We start from the raw sequence: 22,471 nt of genomic DNA, 5'->3' as shown, positions 1-22,471 counted from the left end.
AGCATGGTTTTAAGTATGATTCACCTAAAGCAAATGCCCCAATGCAAGATCTAAAGGTCATATCCAGCTGGCATTCTGAAGCTCTTGAACATAGTGCAGGGTAGAAGCAACTTCTTTCAAGTACTAGGCAATTCTTGCAAGCTGGATCACAGTGCCACTACATCTGCAAGAAACTCATGCCTTTCCTCTTCCTGGAGCGTTACCATTTTATTAAGCAACGGGTATATCATCCAAGGCAACCTTGGATTTTTGCATTTCCCAGTATCTGGAATTCTTATGGGCCTCTGCTATGTGCTGGTGAAAGTAGTTATTTGGTCTTCTGGATGGATCCTGCTTTGGCTTCACTGCATCCACACCCCGTCCCAGGAGCAGAGACAATAGCATGGGGTGAAAAAGCATAAAGAGGAAAAAAAGTGAGGTCCAAGTGTCAAAACAAGGGATACAGAACAGGACACTATGTAGAAAACCTCTACCAGTTTCCAGTAGCCCAAGGAGTTAAGGGGTTAAAAGGACAGCCCCTCAGGAATTCCCTGGGTATATGTGCTAGAAAGAATGCTCAGAAAAATACCCATAATAAAGGCAGTCTTCCCAACCACCTTTCTCCTCCTGATCATTTTGGTGAGGACTACAAGGAAGCTGCCCCAAACATTTGTGTTGCTGGGGATATGAAATGAAAAGGTGTAGGGAAAAGTGCAGCCAAAACTTTAGTAATGCATCATGGAGGAAGAGGAATGGCTGCAACCTGATACAATGTAGGTAAGTGCAGGGCAGTTTTCTTCTCACCACTGAAGCAGCAGGGACAGAGGAATCTATTATCCCCAAAACATGAGCATACATACAGCATATCCATCTCCCTTCCTTTCCTCCATGCAGAAGTTACCAAATGATTTTCCTGGTAGGCTGTGAAACCAAGGATAAAGATGGGGTGGCCCATCAAGAACCTTAGGCCTTAGAGGTAGCAAGTCCTACTGCTTGGTGTCATGGCAAAACAAGAGGGCAGGAATTATAGTGAGGGCATGAGCATATATAGTCCTAATGTGTAGCTTTCAAAGTGTAGCTTATATGCAGACTGGATGTCTAGTTTGCTTTGGAGAGTGGGGTTTCAAAAAGCAAGCAACAACATAAAGCTCCAGGGGGACAGGACAATCCTCTCACACAACTCAACCCGGTTAATCAAGAGAGGTGTACATTAGTGAAGCTTTCATTCTCTGAAGATATGAGTAATCCCATGTGTTCTGCAAGCGTAGCTTCATCCACAGTCTCATGGTAATGCCAGCCTGGGCTAGACTTAGGAACACTGACCACTACTTGCCTACAAAGATGTAAGGTTGTGCAGTAAGGACCTAACAAGGAATCTCATATTCAGAAGTCACGCGGGACCTGGTTATAGAGACTAGCTTTTAGATTGTGAGGAGGTTTTGATAAGAAACTAGCAGCTCAGTGAAGTTTCATGGGAGACCTCTCAGTTAAAGTAAGAAGATTGAGAGTCATATTAGAGCTTTTGGAGGCACCAGAGGCTCTACATCAAATTAGAAACACCATGGAATTTGCTAACAGGCTCCACATCAGACTAGAAACCCCTTAGATGGGGACCTAAAAGCATAAACCAGGCCCTAACCACCCTCTCCTGATGGAGGCTCTTGTAGAAGTCCAAGATTTTAACTAATGACTTGGCATAGATTGAACAGGTCTAGCTGTTTGATCACCAGTGCCCTACTCAGTCCACTTCCAACTCAGTCCACTTGATAAGCAGGGTAGCTAATGACAGTAGTTACTGAGGTAAAACAGTGGGTGTCTCCTGTATCAAATAGTGGAGGGGACCCATTTGCTGCTCATTCCTGACCACCAGGCAAGAATTTGCATTCTAGTTGATTCTGAAGGAGAAGGTCTACAAATTGATGGGCTTTAGACTTGCACTCATATCAGGTTCTCTGGGTCCTAAGCTGCAGAAAATGCATTGCTGGCATCAGTCAACATCACACTCATTCCTCATCCTGGAGTATCAATTTGTTTTTTCTGCCAAGAGAAAAGACCCAATGGTAAAGTAGTAAAGTTTGGACAGAGGGCAGGCCTGACACACTCCCAAAATGAAATGTATTCAGTGCTGATGTGAGGTTGTTAGAAGTGTACTTCACCTGAAAGAACTAGAGCAAAACCAAAAAGTTAATACCAGGTCTCACAAGTATTTCATGATCTACTCTGTCAAATAACTTTTCTTGGTCAGAAGGCAAATAACAGGTCAACAGACCTTTATAGACTCAAGGCACCCCTCAGAAAGTACCAGCTATTAACTTTCACTTGTTTTTGACTACAGAAAAAGAAATGAGGTATTCTTCTGCTGCAAAGAACTCAGAAAGACCACAAGTCAGAATGCTTTTGATACATATGGGTTGTATTTGAAATCTTTGGGTTTATCTTGTATATCACATATAGATGTTTGTATATCTGACTGCTAATATTGACTGGCACCCTTAATAGGATTTCACAACAGCTTTATTGAGAATCATCGTGTTGGATAAACCATCTCTAAACACTAGATGGGTCATATTCCAGATCAAATAGGAGTTATCAAATATATTCCAGCCTGAGATGGTACAGGCCCAGTCAAGGTGGATCAGTACTGCCAGCATGGACTTCAATTAGTGAGATGGCCTTGTGATACACAAGTACCCTTGATATGGCTAAGGAAAAAAACCAGATGGCTGGCATGCAAAAGATGAGTTCCTCAGGTCATATTGGTTCTCTTTATTTGGCAGCAGGCTATCACTGATGGCCTGAACAAAAAGGGGCATTCCACTTTCAGTAGGCTTACTCCACATATAAAGCCAGTTTAAGGACATTATAGAACGGATGGTAGAGCTTTATAGTCAGTCCATCAGTGCATACAGATTTAGTGTGTATCACATGTAGAATCATAAAGAGCTCAGCCAAAGTAAAAGGAAGCTCCAGTTGGCGTTGGTCACCTGTACTGACTCGTTGGGAGCTCATCCTACATGACCTTGCGACTTTCATCATTAATCAGATGCACAGGAAACACATCAGCACAGAAAGAAGGCACATGCCATTTCCTGCATCAACTACATATCCATAAAAGTGGTACAGGTTTCCCTCGACAACTGCTGGGGTAAGGTTCCTGAAAGTTCCCACGGTTAGCAAAACTGTGGTTAGCAAGACAAAAGGTTTATGGGGAAAATGGCAGGTGGCAGACTGATGCAAGGCCACGGAAAACAGTGGTTACTCAAAACTGTATACCATGGTAGCCAAAATGGCATATAGAATATTAAGTGTGGATACTCAAGACTGTGACTGGCAAAACTGTGGTTGGCAAGCGAAACCTGTACTGTCTTAAACCAGGAGGCAGAGAAAGTGTTTTTGCCTCTTTGTGGCACGAAAGCAGCAAAAGCTGTGATCCAGGCTTGGATATAAGACGCTGGATTCTTGACTGTAAAAATGCATTGTGGTTGTCAAAGACTTAGCCCTTACTACACTTCACTTTCCAGCTCCATCATCTCCTGCACCTTTGATGCATGCCTTCACAACTTGCCACTCCACTGAGCATACTGGTACTAAGAGAGCCATGTAGGTATCCTACTAACTTTACACAAAGTGTAAAGCATGCCTCTGTCCTGGCCAGTCTAGCCAGAACCCCTAGAATTCTACAGATAGTTTGCCCAAATAGTTCACTATTCAAATGAAATAAGCTACATATATTTCAACCTCTGCAATATCTGTAGCCTACCCCAAGCACACCCCACACACTCATTCTTGCTCATATATAAACAACTCAGAAATGAGGCAAATAAATTGCCCTTGAGGGTGCTCCCTCCACAGCAGTTAACCACGGTGGAGGCAGAAAGCTTGAAAGCAGTGGTGGAAAGTGCTCCTGCCGTGGCTTCAATACCTCATTCATGGGCAACTGGTGCTGCTTTAGTCAGGAGGGGGTCCCCCCACGGCCGATCTTGTGATGGCCCATCACTGGGGCCGCTTCTGGGAGTGGCTGCAGCGATCGGTTGGCGCTTGCAGGGGGGGGCACTGGCACTCCCACCTGTCCCCCCTGCCCATTGCCTAAGCAGAGAGTGCAGACAGTAAGGGGGTGTACCAATGCTCTCATGGGGTGCACATGCACCCCCGTGCACTCCCTATGTCGTCACTGGCCTTATTTTTAGGCTTGGTGTGTGCAATTGGGGGCAGCTGGGAGGGCTTGAAAACAATGCACCAGGAATGCACGTGGGCATATCCTTAGAGATTAAACAGACTGTCATGTGGCAGTCTGTGATAGATGAAGAGTTACACGAATGCTACAATTGTGACCTGCATGGTGTAAACATGAACAATGTAAATTCTGTCCAAATGGGAGTGTTGTACCTAGCCTCCCTATCTGGAAATCCTTATCATCTATTGCCTGAATATCCACTAGGGAATGATCACTGGCAGTCTCCCTGAGGATGTCAATGGTGGCATAAGCAGATTTGGTTTGATGGCCTAGAAGCAAGCATGGGGATAGTTAGGATCATAGAATATGATCAGAGTCAAGGGCAGGAAGAGGAGGGAGCATTGCAATGGGCTTGGCCCAGCAATGAACCAAGGCCTATAAAGAGAATATCACCCCTGGGTCAACCAGAGTCAGCCTCAGGCTCTCAAAAATCTCGCTGAAGATGCACTCTAAACTCCTACCATAGAAATCTGCTGAGGAGCTATTGATGTTGATGCCAAGAAGGTGTCAAAGGTTGGGTGATCTCACCTGTCTCCTCCATGAAAGACTTCGAAGAAAAGGGCACAAGAACTCTATCACCTTCTGCTTCTTACTCAGCCAGCCTCAGCTGCTGGACTTCCTGAAAGTTAATATCTTGGACACAGCTACAACAACCTCTGCAAATGGCAAGTGACTTCCTCTACAAATCAGAGGGGGTCAGTTATCTGAAGTTTGTGCTCAGCTTCTGCCTTGTACATACTCTCTAGGGCCATTTCCCAGGTGGCAGTGTTAGAATCAGTAGTGACAGACTTTTCTAGCAAGGGAGATTGGATAAGGGCCAACAGGACTGGCAGCAGCATCTTGACCCCTCTCTTGGGGGTCACTCCCAGTATCTCCTATCTTGCTAAGAATTTGTAGGATAGCTTGCAGGGGTTGCCCACTCAGCTGGCTACTACTAGTGATCTTGTGGTATAAGGCAGCATGTCACTCAGCCAAAGTGAAAGGGAGGAAGAACCATCTGGAAGAATAGGTCAATGTCCTCCCTTGACCTGTGGGGATCAGTTGCTTCTTATTAGGTGGTAGGGTAACTCCTTTGAAGATGTCCCAGTACCTGGTACAGAAAGCACTGCATCTCCTCCAACATGTAAAGAGCACGTGCTAGGCCTCCTGGAATGGCAAAACAAAGAACCCCTCTGGCTTAACTTGACCACAGAAAGACTACCTGATGGAAACTTAAGTTCCTCCATCCCAACAGGAGAGTGGTATAAGGAAAAATCCAGGGGAAAAAGGGGAAACAAGCCCATGTTCAGGAGGAAGAGCAGTCCCGAGGATAGCAGCACCTTTATTTCCAGTCCATTTAAAGTATCAGTGGCTGTGAACACAGGCTGCACAGAGACAACCTTTCACCAACCAGACTGTAGTACATCCCTGAGGCCCCCTGGGGAGCTAAGGGCCCTCAGTGCTTATCTTGCTTCCACCCATAGATCAGGACCTGAAAGCAGGGTGGATTTAAATCAAATCAAGTTCAGTAACTAGTCAGGAAGCCTTGATTTAATCAGTTTTCTATAAAAAGTGCAGTCTTGTTGTTTGATATAACCTTTGTTCAAGGCTACGGAAATAGGCTTCAAGATAGCCAGCATCCATTCTACATTTCTCTTTTGCCCAACGTTGAGAACTTTGGCTATGACAACTCTATTTTGTCATGACTTTGTTCACAACTTGTCATCAGATTAGGCCAGCTCCCAATATATTCCTCAAAACAGTCCGCTACTGAGTTCCACCACACGTCTCGTGGGAGACTTACTCTGGTAAGCAGGTTTTCCTCCTGCTTTCTTCAGAGCAGCGCCTGCAAAGTGGTTCCCCTGGAAGTATTTTGCAATTTCAACAACATTTTGATCAAAATGTTTCTCTTTTGTTTCTACTGCCACCCCCTCCTTGCATTTATCTCCAGCCTCCTCTTCCTTGTCCAGATCTACTACATCCCCAACAATCCTCCTCATTTAACTTCTTCAAACTTTGCACTTGCAGAGAGCGGTAAGGGCTTGACTGTGTACACGTAGCTTGCAGAGAGACAATAGGGCTGATGGGTAGGTAATCAGGTCTACTATCTCTTATCTCCATATACTGCTGTTAACAAGGATGCTATCTCCAGAAACATAAATCCATAGCCTGAGAAGTAAGCACCACCGAGATGCTTAAAGGGAGCATCTAGACTGAGCACCGAGTCCCATTGGGTGGAGCGGTTTTCTTTAACAGAGGAGCCTCTGCGAACCCCAGAAGATTGGGCCCCTAATACAGGCCATGGCCTGTCGTGACCCATCTATAAAAGTACTAAATACCTGAATATAGTCTCAGTGTAAATAGTGAAATAGTGTATAATGTTAAGTTATAACCCTACTCTGCAATGACACCTTTGAGCAAACATGTCTTAAATTAAAACTATATATAGGTCAATTAAAACAACTCTTAAAAATTAAAAAATATCTGAATTGAATTAAAAAAAAACAAACAAACCTCCGATTTTTTTTAATTTTGAAAACGGTTGATTTATCCACCCTGCCGGAGAGCAACCCCCGGGGAAGCCCCCGAAAGGGCCGGGCCGGGGCAGGGGGCAGACGCGGGGGGCGGGCGTACATGCTCCCGGCGGCGGCGGCTGCAGGCCGGGCCGGGGCGGGAGGAGCGCCCAGCCTGCCGCAGCCGGCTGCTTGCCGGGCCGGGGCCGCGGCACTTGGCGCTGAGGAGGCGGAGCGCGATCGCGGCTGCCGGGGAGGGGCGTGGGGGAGCCGCCGGGTGCTGGCGGCAGGACCAGGACCAGGCCCAGGCGGCGGGAGGCGGGCGCGGTGCCGCTCCCTGCCGGGCCCGCGCCCCCCTCAGGGCGTTCCCGCGTGGGCGGCCCAGCCCGGCCCGGCCCGGCCCGGCCCTCAGTTTCCGCCTTTCCCGGCGGCGGCGGCGGCGGCTTCCCGCAGCGTAAGTGTCCCCGCGCCGCGCTCCTCCGGCCGGGCTCGACGGGGGCACCTGTTGGGCGGTATCGGGGGAGGCGCGGGCAGCGAGCTCGCGGCTCCTCGTCCATCCCGCCGGCCCCGAGGCTGTCGCTTGAAGGCTGGGGCTGCTGAGCCCACGTCCGCGGGCAGATCTATGCGAGGAGCTCGTCCGGCTCTCCGCACGCCCCAGGCTTTCCTCCTGCCCGGGAGCTCGGCTTCTGCCAGCGGCCTTCGCGGCCCCGGGGCTTCCTGCTGCCGGGACGCTTCCCCGCGCCAGGGCGCGTCTCCTGCCGGCGGGCGCCCCTTTGTTCCGGGGAAGGCCGGCGGCCCAGCGGCGACTGCTGGGTACCGGGCGCGGGTCTGGCAGGAGAAGCCTGGGAGGACTGGGCGCCCCTCAGGGCTCGGGTGATATCCCCCCAACTTGTGAGCGCAAGACGAGGGCGTGATTTTGTGTTTGTGTTTTTAAAGTAGTGGTGGAAGGGTGACTCCGTGTTTGTGCCTCGTGAGCAGTCAGCTGGGTTTCCTGGGGCTTCCAGTTCTTCTAGGTGATCAATAACTGCCAGTAAACGCTTTGCATTAAAGCCATTACTGCCTAATACATGCCATTAGGCTTATCTCTTTGGGCTTGAAAAATTTCCAGCTGTACGGTTCAGGAGACTAAGCAGGCTGTTAGCAAAGATGCGGTCAAAGTTAGCTGTTTCCCTGGTTGCTGATAGGAAGTAGGACCTGGCTGTCTTGAACTCTCACTTCCCAGCTGGCTCTTGGGGTGAAAACAGTGTCATCTTTTTTTTTTTTCTTCCTTCCCTCGACCTTTTTTCTATCATTTTGTTTTTGTTTGTTTGTTTCTGTTATAAAGGGACCTCCTTTTTCTGTCAGCTGTAAGTGCTTGAAGCTGCTGCTCAGAACTTTTTCAAACAACGGTCATGGGAAACTGATAGAAGGGCACCTAATAGCAGCAAGTGCCTCTGCTCATCTCTCCAGGTTCTTTGGGTAAATCCAATATCTTTTTTTTAGACCAACTAAAACTTCTTCTTTGCAAGCTGGTGGGTACAGACACCCTACTCTTCATTCGGCTGCTGTTTAAGGAAGCAGCGAACAGCAGTAGAGGAGCTGGGTCTGTTTTTGTCTGTTTTGGGGGGGGATGGGGGGGAGGGGTTGCCTATAAAACCAGTCCTCTTGTTGCATCAGTTCTCATTTTGGAAAGACATTTTAGTGACTAAAAAGGACAAATATATTTGAAATCTTAAATTTTTGTGGTACCTAATTTACAATGAACTTTTTTTTTTTTAGCCTTTTCTGGTGCCTGGGATTTTCAAGTTATGAATGCTTGTGAAGACATAGGTGTTATGGCAGGGCTGGTGTCAGAGCCAGTCGACCTTGAGGTTCTTATGCAGCCGTTTTGTAGATGTTAATCTTGTCTTCTTTCTTACTGACACATTCTTCCTCCCTGCCAAATTTCAGAGGTCTACACAATAGCTGCTAGGGATTTGAGGAGAGGTGATTGTGATGGTGGCTCTTATTTCTAGTTGCTGTGTCACTTTTAAAAACAGCCAAACTATAATAAACAGTTTTCTGACCTAGATTTTCTGTATAAGGAATCACTGCAGTTGATATAGGTTGGTTGTCTCATTCTGAGTGACGTGAGGCAGTTCATCTGTTCACAGACCCTGTTCATGAAACATGTCTTTGGATGGGGACCATCTGTAAAAAGGCCTCAGCAGATATGCACATCATAATTGATTTTTGTGCGGTAATTTAATGTATGCAAAATAATTGGGCCAATATAAGCAAAGTTTACAGTTATACGAAGTCAGAAAATTCAGAATGTCACTTTCCACTAGAATTTTAACTCTGTTAGCTGTGTGTTTTATGATTGAGTCTCTTGTGTCCTGATCATACATATGAATTATATAGACCTTTTTATGATTTGAAGTGAGTTTATATAAGTGGGTTATAAACCTTATTGGTTTATAAGGCATATCATCTCAGTCTGGTTCAGTCAACTTTTTGCTGTGTTAATTGTGCAACTTTAGTAATATTATAGATGCTAGGCATCTGGTAAGCAGTATTTCATTCATATTTTAGGTGCTGGAACCATTTAATTTTGGTTCCACTCTTTAAAACCAAACCTGCTTCCATTTTCACACTAGGGGATCCTTGAATTTCTTGTCTCATTCATACAGTTAGGAACTGACCAACCATGAGAGACCAGATCAGCTTGTATGCATCAGCATAACTTCAGCGGTTTGAATTCCTCATCAGTTTACACTAGTGGAGGATTTTGCTCTTCCTATACATATTTTCAAAAGTGGCCTCCAAAGTTGCACAACTCATAATTACATGACCAAGTAATTTGAATCTTCAGTTTTGAGTGTCTAAGTTGCAGTACTTTCAAAAGATTAATGTTTGTGCTGAAGTTTACTACCAGGGCAAAAATATATGCCTAATTCTGTTGATGATTTCATTTTGAACTTATGCCTGGTTTAACTTTTTAAACTATAGACACTAACACAAAACATAATGTTATAATCTCTATGGTAGAGTTAGAATTAGGGGTGGAACTGGAAGAACTTGCAGAGCTTGGCTTGGTGAGGGTGGGGAGAACAGGGTAGAGGTGATTGAGTTTCTTGGCCAAGGGTGTTTGTGCTTGGTATGGCTCCGGGTCAGGAATACGTTGAGGCTGAAAGAGTTCCTTGGGTTATGTTAGTGGGGCAGCTATGATTGCTGCGAGAGAGCGAGAGAGAGATGTTTTTTCCCTGAAGTTATATTTGAAACAGTGTAAATTATCACTTCTAGTAATACTGCCACATTTGCACTAGATTTCTGGCAATCCAAATGATATAGTCTCAGGTGGCAAAGCATGAAAGTTGTGCTTGATGATGTTTAACTACAAAAGAGAAAAGGCTTAGCATACATGGAGAGTGAATAATGTTAGCATAAAATGGGGTCTGCATCCATATATTGTATCTGTGCCAAAAGTTTGTTATAGCATTGATATAGGCCTTGTGACTTGGCAGTTCCTGGTTATAGTATAATTTTCTATAATGGCAGTTAAGGAACAGATTAAGGGATTTAATGCTAAAGTACATGGTGAACTTAAGTTCAGGACCAGTCAAAGAGAACAGTCTTGGATAAGGTAGTAGTTTATCACAGGGGTGTTAAGGATCTGGCCTGTGGAGCCATATTGTTTGGCCCCTGTGCTGGCCCTGGGTTGCACGCAGGGCCAGGGACATGCACCACATGTAGCACCTGTTTTGGGACACACACTGTACATGGTGCTTGTGCAGTGCTGGTCTTTGTCCCCCTCCCCCCCCTGCATTCTGGATCCAGTGTCCATGGCTCTTATTCTGGCCAGTCCAGGATGCAGGTTGCATGCAGTGCCTGCTCTGTCTGGTCGAGGTCATAAGGCTCATACAATGTAAGTCCCAAACCAGAGGGGTAGGTGCTGAATCCTGTATGTAGGGTGGGGTGGGTCTGTGGGTCCCTCACATGCTGGATCCACTCCAGTGCTTGCTCCAGCTGGTCTGGGACCCGTGATGTATGTTGCACTGGCACCTGTGCTGTACTGGGTCAGAACAAGTGCCACGTGCAGTGCAGATTCCAGATTAGCTGGAACAGACAGGAGATTTTTGGGGCTGACCCCATGCCATTGTGGGGCTGACTCCATGCCATTCATTTGGCCCATGGACTGGCAGGCCAGAGGAGTTTGCCCTTGATTTGTTATATTCATAAGTGTTTAGCAATGAGGGGCAGTGACTGCAAATTAGTTGTTAACTCTTATCCAGCTTAATAATAATGACATACCAAGCTTCAGCTGTTAAGGAATGGCCAATCAGTACAGGGGCGGGCAGTTATTTTGGGCAGAGGGCCGCATACTGAGTTTTGGCAAGCCATCAAGGGCCATATGCCCAGGGCAGATAAATATTAATTTTCTAAATTTTTTAGGGGCACCGTGGGCTAGATAGAATGGCCTGGCGGGCCGCATCTGGCCCCCGGGCTGCATTTTGCCCACCCCTGCATTAGTAGTTTTGTCTGCTTATTGTTTGTTTTACCCTTGGATCCCATCCAGCCCTGAATAATCTCTAGTATAGTGTATAGTGTGGGCGAGTATGATTATAAATATGAGCACAAACCAAAAAACTTTCATGATTCTTGGTGAACTGGGCGCATCTAAAAACTTGTCATATAATGTTGTGTTCTGTCAATTATTACATATGTATTGGAATTTAATAGAGATTTGGACAATTTTAGGAGCAGACAAAGGTATGGCAGATCAGTTTCTGAAGTGAAAACATTAGGTGTCATTCATACTTCTAAAATTCCTTTCCCAAGTGTCCTTTAAGAAGCATTTTCTTCCTATCATTTGGCTAGTTAGTTCCTACTTTCAAATTTTAAATGTCTTGGCTATTTCAAAACAAGCGTTCTCATTTATATGCAACCTGCGTTTAGCAACAGTTTCCTCCTTAGTTTTCTCTAGATAGCTTGTTGTGGGTGGGGGTGTTTTGAACGTTGTAAGCAGGATTTGCTTGTTCCTGAGGTTATTGGCCTATGTTGTAATTTTTTTTTTTTTTTTTTTTTTGAAAGATGGATCTCCCAATCCATTAATTAGTTAGGATCAATTGTATATAGTTAGGCATTCCATTTGTGACTTGTTAATCGCATAAAAAATGCAGGATCCTTTATTCACATAGGTGTGCCACTGAAGTTAGTGTGGAGCCATTCATGTGAATAGAATTTGGTACTTAGGATAAGCACAGAGCTATAGTAATATTTTGGTTCATACCTATTGCCTCTCTCCACAAATTTGCAGATATATAAGGAGCAACTGGAGAAACAGGGTGAAAAAATGAAACCCATGAAGCTTTGGGAAGGAAGAAAAATAAATGCAAAACAAATTTTTGTTGTGAAACCGACAAAATAAAGATGAAGCAGATTGAAGGGAAAAGGCAGCATCCTATGGAAAAGGAAAGGAAAGCCGAACAGACTTCAAGAGAATAAGAGGGTTAGATGCATGTAATGGTTAAAAAAGATTTACCAGAATATATTCATTTTTAGTTACTTTACTATTAAAAAGAGCTATGCTCCTGGAAAGACAAAAAAAAAATCTGATTTTTAGGGGTCCCATAATTGAAGGCACCCTGCTTTATTGTACACCTATTCATAGTTTCATAGTAGCTAGCGTCAGGAGGGACCTGAACAGATCATCTAGCCTGACCTCTGCCACAGGCAGGAATGAATGCTGGGTTCACAAGACCCCAGACAGGTGATCATCCAACCTCCTCTTGAATTTGTCCAAGGTAGGGGCGAGAACTGCTTCCCTGGGAAGTTGGTTCCAGATTTTGGCCACCCTAACTGTAAAATATTGCCTTCTGATCTCTAACCTAAACCTATTCTCCATCAGCTTATTACCATTGTTCCTTGTCACCCCTGGTGGTGCTGGGGAGAAAAGGGCTCTGCCATTTTTGCTGTTGATCCCCCTTGATGAGCTTGTAGGCAGCCATCAGGTCCCCCCCTCAACCTCCTCTTGCTGAGGCTGAACAGGTTCAGGTCCATCAGTCTCTCCTTGTAGGGCCTGTCCTGCTGCCCTCTCACCAAGTGGGTGGCCCTCCTCTGAACCCTCTCCAGGCTGGCCACATCCCTTTTGAAGTGCGGCGCCCAGTACTGGACGTAGTACTCCAACTGCGGCCTGACCAAAGTCGCGTAGAGGGGGAGTATCGCCTCTCTGGACCGGCTTGAGATGCACCTTTGGATGCATGGCTGGCCTTGCTGGCTGCGGTCTGGCATTGGTGGCTCATGTTCATATTGGAGTCAATAATGACTCTGAGATCCCTTTCCGCCTCTGTGCTTTCAAGACGGGAACTCCCCAGCCTGTATGTATGCTGTGGATTCCTTCTCCCAAGGTACAGCACCCTGCATTTGTCTAGGCTGAACCCCATCCTATTCTTATCTGTCCACTTTTGTAGTTTGTCTAAATCTAGTTGAAGCCTCTCTCTCCCTTCAAGTGTGTCCACCTCACCCCACATCTTAGTGTCATCAGCAAATTTGGACAGCATGCTTTCCACCCCCTCATCCAAGTTGCTGATGAAGATGTTAAACAGTGCGGGCCCGAGGACAGAGCCCTGGGGTACCCCACTGCTCACATCTCGCCAGGTTTTGTACAACCTGTCCACCGCTACTCTCTGGGTGCACCCCATCAGCAGATTTTTTACCCATCCAACTGTGCAGCCATCAATGCCACAATCCCTTAATTTATTGATGAGGATGGGGTGAGAGACAGTGTCAAAGGCCTTCTTAAAGTCTAGAAAGACTATGTCCACAGTGACACCATCATCCAAGGATTTAGTTACTTGGTCATAAAAGGCAATCAGGTTGGTCTGGCAGGACCTGCCTTTGATGAACCCAGGCTGATTGCCCCTGAGCATGATCTCCCCTTCCCTTCTGGGAAGAAAACACATTTATAATTATGCCCTTAAATCACAACCTGACCCCTTTCTTTTCTCTCCTAGTGTCTGACTGCAAGCCTTTTTAATTAAAGAAGAAAAATTACTGCATGATTTGTGTTCCTACATCATAGCAGTGAGTGCAACTAAAATTTCATGGAACCCAGTAGGTGCCTATTTTCCTCCAAAACACCAGAAGACATTATCACAAAAATATATTTGTTATTTGTCCTTATTTAAACTTTTTACATTAAGCAGAATTGCTTTAAAGTTTCCTGGTATTCCCAAATTAGTCAATTACTTAACCTAGCTTAAGTATGCCAAGCAATTTTATTTTATCCTCTGACAAAGCACTTACTTTGAAATTGTTCTGGGACAGAAGTACCAGAACATCTCATTCTAAAATTGCAGCCTAATGTCAGTATTGTCAGGAACTTTATTGCAGTGTGCTAGGTGTCTGTATGTGAGCACATATGCTTATAGTGTGACTTATTTTTGACCCTTTGGAATATTATTTTTTTGTGTGTTAGTTTTAGCTTCAATTTGAAATATTTTACAGACTTCTCCTTTTGTCTGCTAGTTAATACTGATAGCAAAAGATGCTGAGCACCTGCATTTTTTATTTGGATGGGAGTTGCAGGTGCTCATCTGCTTTGCAAATTGGGTCCTAATAGAGAAAATTGGAATCCTCCCCGGACCAGCCTAATGCTTCTTTATTGTGCAGTAAGTATTTCTAGGGTGGTGGCTGTTTGGCTGTGCAAATCTGTCCAGTTCTGTAAGAAGCAAAGCAGCATTTGTTGATTTCTCCTATGCCATTTACTCGGGTAAAAAAATGATCAAGTCTGGTAGTTACTATGCTCTTGGCCCGTATAATACCATATCCTTACCTTACCACACTGCCGTGGGTGATTAGTACCAGAAGAATGTTAAAGGACCCATTTAGTGGACAGTTATTACACAACTTGTCTGTTAGGGATTTTCTCTTAATGCTGATAAGTCACTAGATGACTTATAAAATGCACAAGTATCATGATGTATCTTATGTGTACATGGTTTTATGACTGCATCACAAGAAGGAGGTAGATATTGAGGAGGGCTTGTCTACCAACTAAAAGACAAAGTTGGTATAAATACCCATGAATAAATTTAGGTGGAAAATTAGAGGTTTCTAACCATGAGAGGAATGGAGAAAGAGGCCCTAGAATAGCTATTCAACAGGAGTAGTGAAGATAAACCTAACTAATTCTAGTATAGAGCTTGATAATTCTATTAGTAGGATATGATGGGGTTGCCTGTGGGACTTTGAGCCAGGAGATTCCTTTCAGTCCTGTGTCCCTATTAGAAAATAATTATATCTATCTACTCATGATCGTTCTCTCAGTCTGTATGAGAGAGAGTTTGATTAGTGCATAGTGTGTGGCATACAGTGGGTTTGGAAAAAGTTGTTGGAGTCAGGAGAGAAGCTAATGTGGAAAAACCCCTAGTTCCTGTCCAGTGAGCAGGGGAGCCAAGCAAGGTGCGTGACACTCTTTCCTTGCTCCTTTGCTAGAGGTGAGGTGATAAGTTGCTTCCTGATTGGCAGTAGCCACAGTGATATGTTCCCTAGTTAACCACCCTTTGTACTGTGTCTGTTCTGATACAGCTGATAACTACTTTTGGAGCATGGAACAACACATTGTCCTTATAGGGCAAGCTGTTATATTTTTTTGTCTTCCCCTTAGTATCTAGTATTTTCCCCTTAGTATGCAGGGAGGGTGGACAATCTAGTTCTGGGAGTTAAGTTAAAGTCTCAACCTTTGCAGCTTCCAGAGGGATTTGTGGCTTTGAAATGGTCCAGCTGATGTCTCTATGACCAATCAGTCTTTCATTGGCAGGTCCTAAAGGATCTGTCTCTGGGTACTGATAGTGGAGGTGATTCCTTAGGTAATTAGGCGAATGCCATGGAGTGCTTTGAGGATCAGGGTAGAGAACCTAAACTGAACTGTGCATTCAGCGGCTGGGAGGAGGAGGCTGTGCAGAAGATGGACCCCTGTGGTGTTAATATGAATAACTACAATATTCCTATGACTTGTAGCACCTGGGTCTCGCTTGGTATGTTGCTTCATTCCTATAAATGATATGTAGCTATTTAAATGTAGAAATCATGAGTGTGTGGTTCACCATAGTGTCACCGTCACTGCTGGGATCAGTAGTGATTTTTCTGTTTAGGTGAGGTTGAGGGTAAGTGATTATTTTGCTACCATGGATAGTTAAGCAAGGAGAAATGCAGGAGACAGCAGACTCGCTTTGGGTACATACAGGCATTACATTTAGATTGACCTAATCAGGGTTAGGTCGACTAAATGGCCAATTGTACAAGTGTGCAGAGGGCTTAATTTGCCCAAAAATGTCATGCAAAATCTAAGTTGGTGCACTAACTTAGATAGAGATTGAGTTAACCCAGTCTAAGAAAGCCCAGCTGTTCATCCCAACCCTGTGGCTGTCTCCCCCTCCCCTGACAGGGCTATTTTTAGGCCCCTGGTCTCTTGCCTTATCTAGGCAACTCCCCTGTGGACCTGCTAGTCTCCCCAGTTCCCTGATCCTGCTCACCTCTGCCCCTACACCAAGTTACATGCATCAGTTTCCCCATGCAGTGCCTGGGAGTAGCAAATGGCTGTAATGCACTCTTAAATTGAGGATGGAGACTCATTATAATATATGCATGTGTGTTGCAGAGGAAGCTCCTTAATTTTAATTTAATTGAGCTTTAACCAGCTGTTCTTTACTCAGGTGCTGATCTGTGATAGGCGTTAGTTGGAATAGATGTACAGGAGGTCAGACCAGGTGTTTCATAATGGCATTTTTGGCCCTTCAGACAAACAAACAAACAAAAAGCTGGTTGATGATGCTGTCATAGAAGGGGAGTAGAGATTATGACATTTACCTCTCTGACAATCTCCCTTGTAGAGATGACTAGCATTTCAGGATCAGACTACTTGAAACATAAAATTAGCCAAAACAATCATGGTTTGACAGTCTCTGTTTACCGTCATAGTTGGCAACATTATACAGAGTGCTATTAGAAAGACTAAATATGGAATGGGCGGGGAGTTTGGTGTAACAACAGGTTTGCTGCTAGCTCATGGGGAGGTAGAGTATCCTGGGTGTATGTGGACAGGTAAAACTTGAGCCAGAGTAACTGGCACTAATAGAATTTTACCTCATTTCTTTCAACAGGAATTATCTACCACAGTTGTTGGCAGCATTGTGGAGCAGGGGGACACTTTAACAGATTTTAGGTCAGACCATGAGCCACGTTTAAGAAGATTTGTGCTGTCCATGGCTGCAGAAACTTCAGTCTGGAACCTTTCACTAATGTCATTTCACATACTCCACTATTTAAAGAATTTAAAAATCACTTAAATAACTTTGAAAAGGGAAAGAAAACAATAATTAAGTTAAGGCAGAGTTATGAAAACAAGTGCAATTTATCGTAACAATCACCATCACATCATGACCGCCTGCACTGATTGTCTTTCTGAGTCATTCATCTGGGTGACTCACGTTTTGTTAAATGTGTTGATATATTTTTTTTAATGGAATATGAAGCACCCAGGTTCCATGGTAATGGCTTCCATAAAGCACTTGAAAACAAACGTAACGGCAGATTAGGTTACTTCTCTTCATTTAACAGGTTTTGTATTTCATACAGCGTGTGTCTTATAGCAGCACAGAGGGCGTTGCACACTCTTCTTGCTAAGCTTTACAATTTTACCCTTCTGTTAGCAAGAATTCTCTTCTTTTTTGCCTAAATATGATGTTTTTATTTTTTTTCTTAATTTTCAAGGAACAGGTTCTTTTTAGACCTCTCTCTCCTGAAGTTGCCTCTGACTTTTCTTCTCCCTCCTCCTCCCCCCCAGTGGCTGAGTGCTATTTATTACTAAGCTATTTGGGCTAGATCTAAAAAAAGGTCTTGGGTCTAGTAATACTGAATGTTTCATAACTCTAGGCTCCTGGACCCCAGAGTAGAATTCAGAACCCTGCATGAGGCGTCTAGACTCTGTATACCAGTGCTGGCCAACCTTTTTTGGCAGGTATCTGCCCTGCCCCCTGCACCTTTCCTTGTTAGTTGTGTGGCAAATGTACCAGGTGCCCATGTTGTTTGTGGTACATGTGCTGCAGGTTGATCAACTCTGCCCCATTCAGTGCCTGGAGAGAGTTATTTGCACCAAAACAACCAGCATGCCAAGCAGCAGCTGTCTAGACCTTGCCAATAGGCAAAGAGATTCATAGATTGTAGAGTCGGAAGGGACCACAATGGATCATCGTGTCTGACCCCCTGCCCCTGGTAGGAAAGAGGACCGAGGTCAGATGACCCCAGCCAGGTGACTATCTAGCCTCCTCTTGAAGACCTCCAAGCTAGGTGATAGCACCACCTCTCTTGGATGGCCATTCCAGATCCTGGCCACCCTTATTGTGAAAAATTTCTTCCTAATATCTAACCTAAATCCACTCTCAACTAGTTTACACCAGTTATTCCTAATGATGGGGTTTGTCTGTCTTAAATCGCGATCCTCCCCAGGGCTTCAAACTTCCGGGAAATTTGCAGTTCTGGAAAATGCAGCAGGATGGGGGAATCATACAGGTGTTCTAGCCCCCTAGCCAGAGCACAAAAAAGTCTCCTCAGAGGCAAGCTCGTCAGCCAGAAATGATAAGTAGTTGTTCCTTTACTCCCCCTTCCCTCATGGCAGACACAAGGTCTCCCATTGACACCCTGGATAGTAGGGCTGTGCAAAGCTTCGGTTTCTGATTCAATTTGGTGGAGATTCGGCCCAATTTGGTGGTTGAATCTCCAAATCTGAATTGAATCAGGAGACCCTTTAATTTCTCTGAAATGATTTGGAGAGATTAGGAAAGACTTGGATATAGACACAGCTTTAAATGTTTTTTCTACATACCTCAAGGTACCAGGTGGCTTGTGAATGATGTGATGCTGGGGCGGATAGAGTGTCCCACAGAAGTGTAGGGTGCTCCCCAGCACACTTGGCTGCAGACCCGGGAGTGGACCAGAAGCATTTCTGGTCCACTTCCGGGTTCACCAGGGAGCATACTGGGGGCCTGCACCCTCCTGGCTTGCTGATCGGTGCTTCTGAGTCTGGGGAGGCACCTACGGTCCCCCCACAGCTGATCGCCGAGCCAGAGAGGTGCAGGGGGGGGGCCCCCTGGGTGCTCCTGGCCGACCTGGAAGTGGACCAGACATACTTTCAGGTTCGCTGCCGAGCACGCAGGGGGACCCCCCCTGCGCTCCTGTGGGACGCTCCAGCATTGTGGCATTCATGAGCTGCACCTGGTACCTCAAGGTATGTAGAAAAGACATTTAAAGATGTGTCTATGGCCAAATCGCTGATTCTCCAAATCGGCATTGGATCTTCAGATTTGGCCGAATTGAATCGGGACTGTGATCCGAATCAATGAATCGAATCACTATCCCCGATTTGGGCCATATCTGAATTGGAATAGAATACGGCCCGTTTTGCACATCCCTACTGGATACGTTGAACTGTAGGGAAATGCCCTTTCCCCTCGCTCCCTTCCTGTACAGACTGGGGTGACCAGGGTCTGTGTGTGGGGCAGGAGGCAAAGGTACTAGTAGCTTGAACAGTCTGGACACAGTTGAGGTGTCTGGCAGCAGGGCAACCCCAAGCTTTACTGACACTTCACCGCTAGGTGGGCTGTTGGGAGCCACTGTGCTTCCTCCCTGCTCCTTGGGGAGGGGGGAAGGGAGAGCAGAGGGCTGAGGGATACTGGGAACCTGAGAGAAGTAAGTGTACAGCTGTTGAAGTTGGCTCAAAAAAGCTTCTTTTTGTGGGGGAGAGCTTCCTGGTTGGAAGTGCTCTCCTTTTTTCTACGAAGAGCTGGTTTTCTTCTACAACCCTCCCCCTTGAAATGCTAGCATTTTGTACCAAGATAAAGGCATTTCTCATGAGACAAATGTAATACCAGTCCATAGCCTAAGCCTGTGTTTTTGAGAATGAAACAGTGATCACTCTTCTTCCTGTAGTCATATTTTTACACTCGTATAATGGCTTAATGCTTCGAGCAGTCACCGAGGGTATAGACCCCAGGTAGACCTTCTCTGCCTAAATTCAAACCAACATCCTTCCCCTGTCTGGAGAGGCCAGTTTGTGTTTGCATAAACTTCCTTTCCATTTGTTTGCAAGTTGAAAGTTTGCATAAAGGCACATTCTATATCTAAATAACTTGAATAGTTTGTCTGTTTAATGCTGTCCATCTGTTTTTTCTTGTTTCCTTACAAGCTTAAGCCATATGTTCAGAAACTTTTCAACACCTATGTGTTTGAATGATTGTCCTGGTGAATCTTTATTGTTGCTAAACAGTTTCCCTTAGTTGACTGATTTACACTCACCCTATCCCTCAAAAATGAAAAGAATGCAACTATATATGTATCATGCACACAAATGATAATCTGTACTAGCTGGCTGTATGAAATCAAAGACTCCTGAGCTACTATTTGACCTTAAACCAAAGCTTGTTGAAGTAATTGAGGCGACTCCTATTGACTTTGGACTTTGAATTGGGGTCACTTGTTGTAGGAGGTACGAATGTTATCTAGTCAAATCAGAACAATCCAATTTTCTGCTCAAGGTATTTTTTTGTAGCTATTTGAAACATTTGGAGTATGGCAGTATGAATCTGACTGCATCACTGGGCACATTTTACAAAGTGAACCTTGCATGATAATTAGCTTATTTTTCAGTCTTTTAAAAATCAGTGAAGTGATTGACAAACTCTCTTGTGTTCCTAGTATGAGCCATCAATTCCAAACTTGGAGGAGAATACAGTTTTCTTACATAATTTTGAATAGTTATCTTAGCATGCATTTTACAAGCACGTAAATGATACTTTACCATCAGGTAACTGTTTTGTGTGCAGTTTATTTGTTGAAGACCAGAAAAATGTATCTAACTGTCACCTCATATCCCTTGGGCCATTAGGTCCGCACTGTGCCCATATTGACTTTTAGGTTGTTCCATGGCATAACTTTGGAAGAAGGCTGCATCTCCCCCCCGCACCTGCTTCTGGGTGTATAGTGAAGGACTCTTCTTTTAAATCCCCTAAAGTTATACTGTGGTTTTTATCTGACTATGCTAGCCAGCAGCTACCCCAGATTGGGCACCCAGTTTAACATGGCTTAAGATAGGTTGGACAAGTGGGCAGAAAACAACAGGATGCAGTTCAACAAGGAGAAATGCAAAGTGCTGCACCTAGGGAGGAAAAATGTCCAGCACACCTACAGCCTAGGGAATGACCTGCTGGGTGGCACAGAGGTGGAAAGGGATCTTGGAGTCCTAGTGGACTCCAAGATGAACATGAGTCGGCAGTGTGACGAAGCCATCAAAAAAGCCAATGGCACTTTATCGTGCATCAGCAGATGCATGACGAATAGGTCCAAGGAGGTGATACTTCCCCTCTATCGGGCGCTGGTCAGATCGCAGTTGGAGTACTGCGTGCAATTCTGGGCGCCGCACTTCAAGAAGGATGCGGATAACCTGGAGAGGGTCCAGAGAAGGGTAACTCGTATGGTCAAGGGCCTGCAGACCAAGCCCTACGAGGAGAGACTAGAGAAACTGGACCTTTTCAGCCTCTGCAAGAGAAGGTTGAGAGGCGACCTTGTGGCTGCCTATAAGTTCATCACGGGGGCACAGAAGGGAACTGGTGAGTATTTATTCACCAAGGCGCTCCCGGGGGTTACAAGAAACAATGGCCACAAGCTAGCAGAGAGCAGATTTAGATTGGACATTAGGAAGAACTTCTTCACAGTTCGAGTGGCCAAGGTCTGGAACGGGCTCCCAAGGGAGGTGGTGCTCTCCCCTACCCTGGGGGTCTTCGAGAGGAGGTTAGATGAGTATCTAGCTGGGGTCATCTAGACCCAACACTCTTTCCTGCTTATGCAGGGGGTCAGACTCGATGATCTATTGAGGTCCCTTCCGACCCTAACATCTATGAATCTATACTGGAGAGAGTAAATGTTTACACTGGCGTAACTGGCATTATGTATGTCAAAAAAGAGTAGCGAGACAGTACAAACTCTGAAATCAGGGTGACTTGGCCTAATCTGGTAAATTAGGGGTCAGCAGTCTGTGACCTGCCCTATGGGGCCATATTTTATCCAGTTCATGGAGCTGGGGAGCTTGTGTGGGAGGCTTTGCCCATACAGTGGAGAGAAGCCACAGTGGCAGCACTATGGTGGGGGAGCTGCTCCAGTATAGAGCAAATTAATTATAAGTCATAGACAATGTTTGAAAATACCTTTTAGGTATTTAGATTCATAATACCTTATTTTGACTGGTTTTGCTGTGAGATAGCTTATGTGTTAGTTACTGACAGGAAAACAGCTTTTTTAACTGATGAAAAAAAGGCTGTACATGACAATTTGAGTAGCAGGCTTTCCGGGAATATTCCTTTCCCTAGGGCATTACATAAGTTAGTTGTCTGCTCTGTGAGTAGGGCTAATGATAGAAAATAAGTGCTTAATTGCTATGCAAATAAATAGGAGGTTCTTTGTTGACAGCCTAGTTTGAGACAAACATGTATATATGAGGCGCGCACCCACTGTAAATCTGTACGTGGCACATTATCAGTATTTGTACAGCAAGCAGAAGTCATAATGTAAGGCCATGACAACATTATAGATTTTTGCCAGCTGAGATGTGCGTGTGTCAGGGGTGTTGGGTGATCTGAAACTGAGATGCATTTGCCAGCAGAAGACTAGTGCAGATGCAATTATATAAGCAAAATTGTTCTTGATTTGTGGGGGGAAGGGGGAATGGTTTTATATATCAGTGGAACATGCTGCC

General features: G+C 45.1%; 1 protein-coding gene across 2 annotated transcripts in view; it reads left to right on the top strand.

The window, feature by feature from the left end:
- The first annotated feature begins 6,882 nt into the window (after positions 1-6,882).
- The window catches only part of GPD2 (glycerol-3-phosphate dehydrogenase 2), a 126,823-nt gene continuing 111,234 nt past the window's right edge, over positions 6,883-22,471 (top strand). The window contains exons 1-2 of one of the 2 annotated variants that reach the window (XM_059727374.1): positions 6,883-7,159; positions 8,030-8,163. The gene's annotated coding sequence lies outside the window, so the exon portion shown is untranslated. The remainder of the gene's footprint in view (positions 7,160-8,029; positions 8,164-22,471) is intronic. The other variant, XM_014599545.3, reaches the window with a different exon arrangement.

Source organism: Alligator mississippiensis, chromosome 4 (genome assembly GCF_030867095.1).
Source record: "Alligator mississippiensis isolate rAllMis1 chromosome 4, rAllMis1, whole genome shotgun sequence".
In the NCBI taxonomy this organism is placed as follows: Eukaryota; Metazoa; Chordata; order Crocodylia; family Alligatoridae; genus Alligator; species Alligator mississippiensis.
The sequence above is the reverse complement of the archived record's forward strand: the minus strand, read 5'-3'. Positions and strand labels throughout refer to the sequence as shown.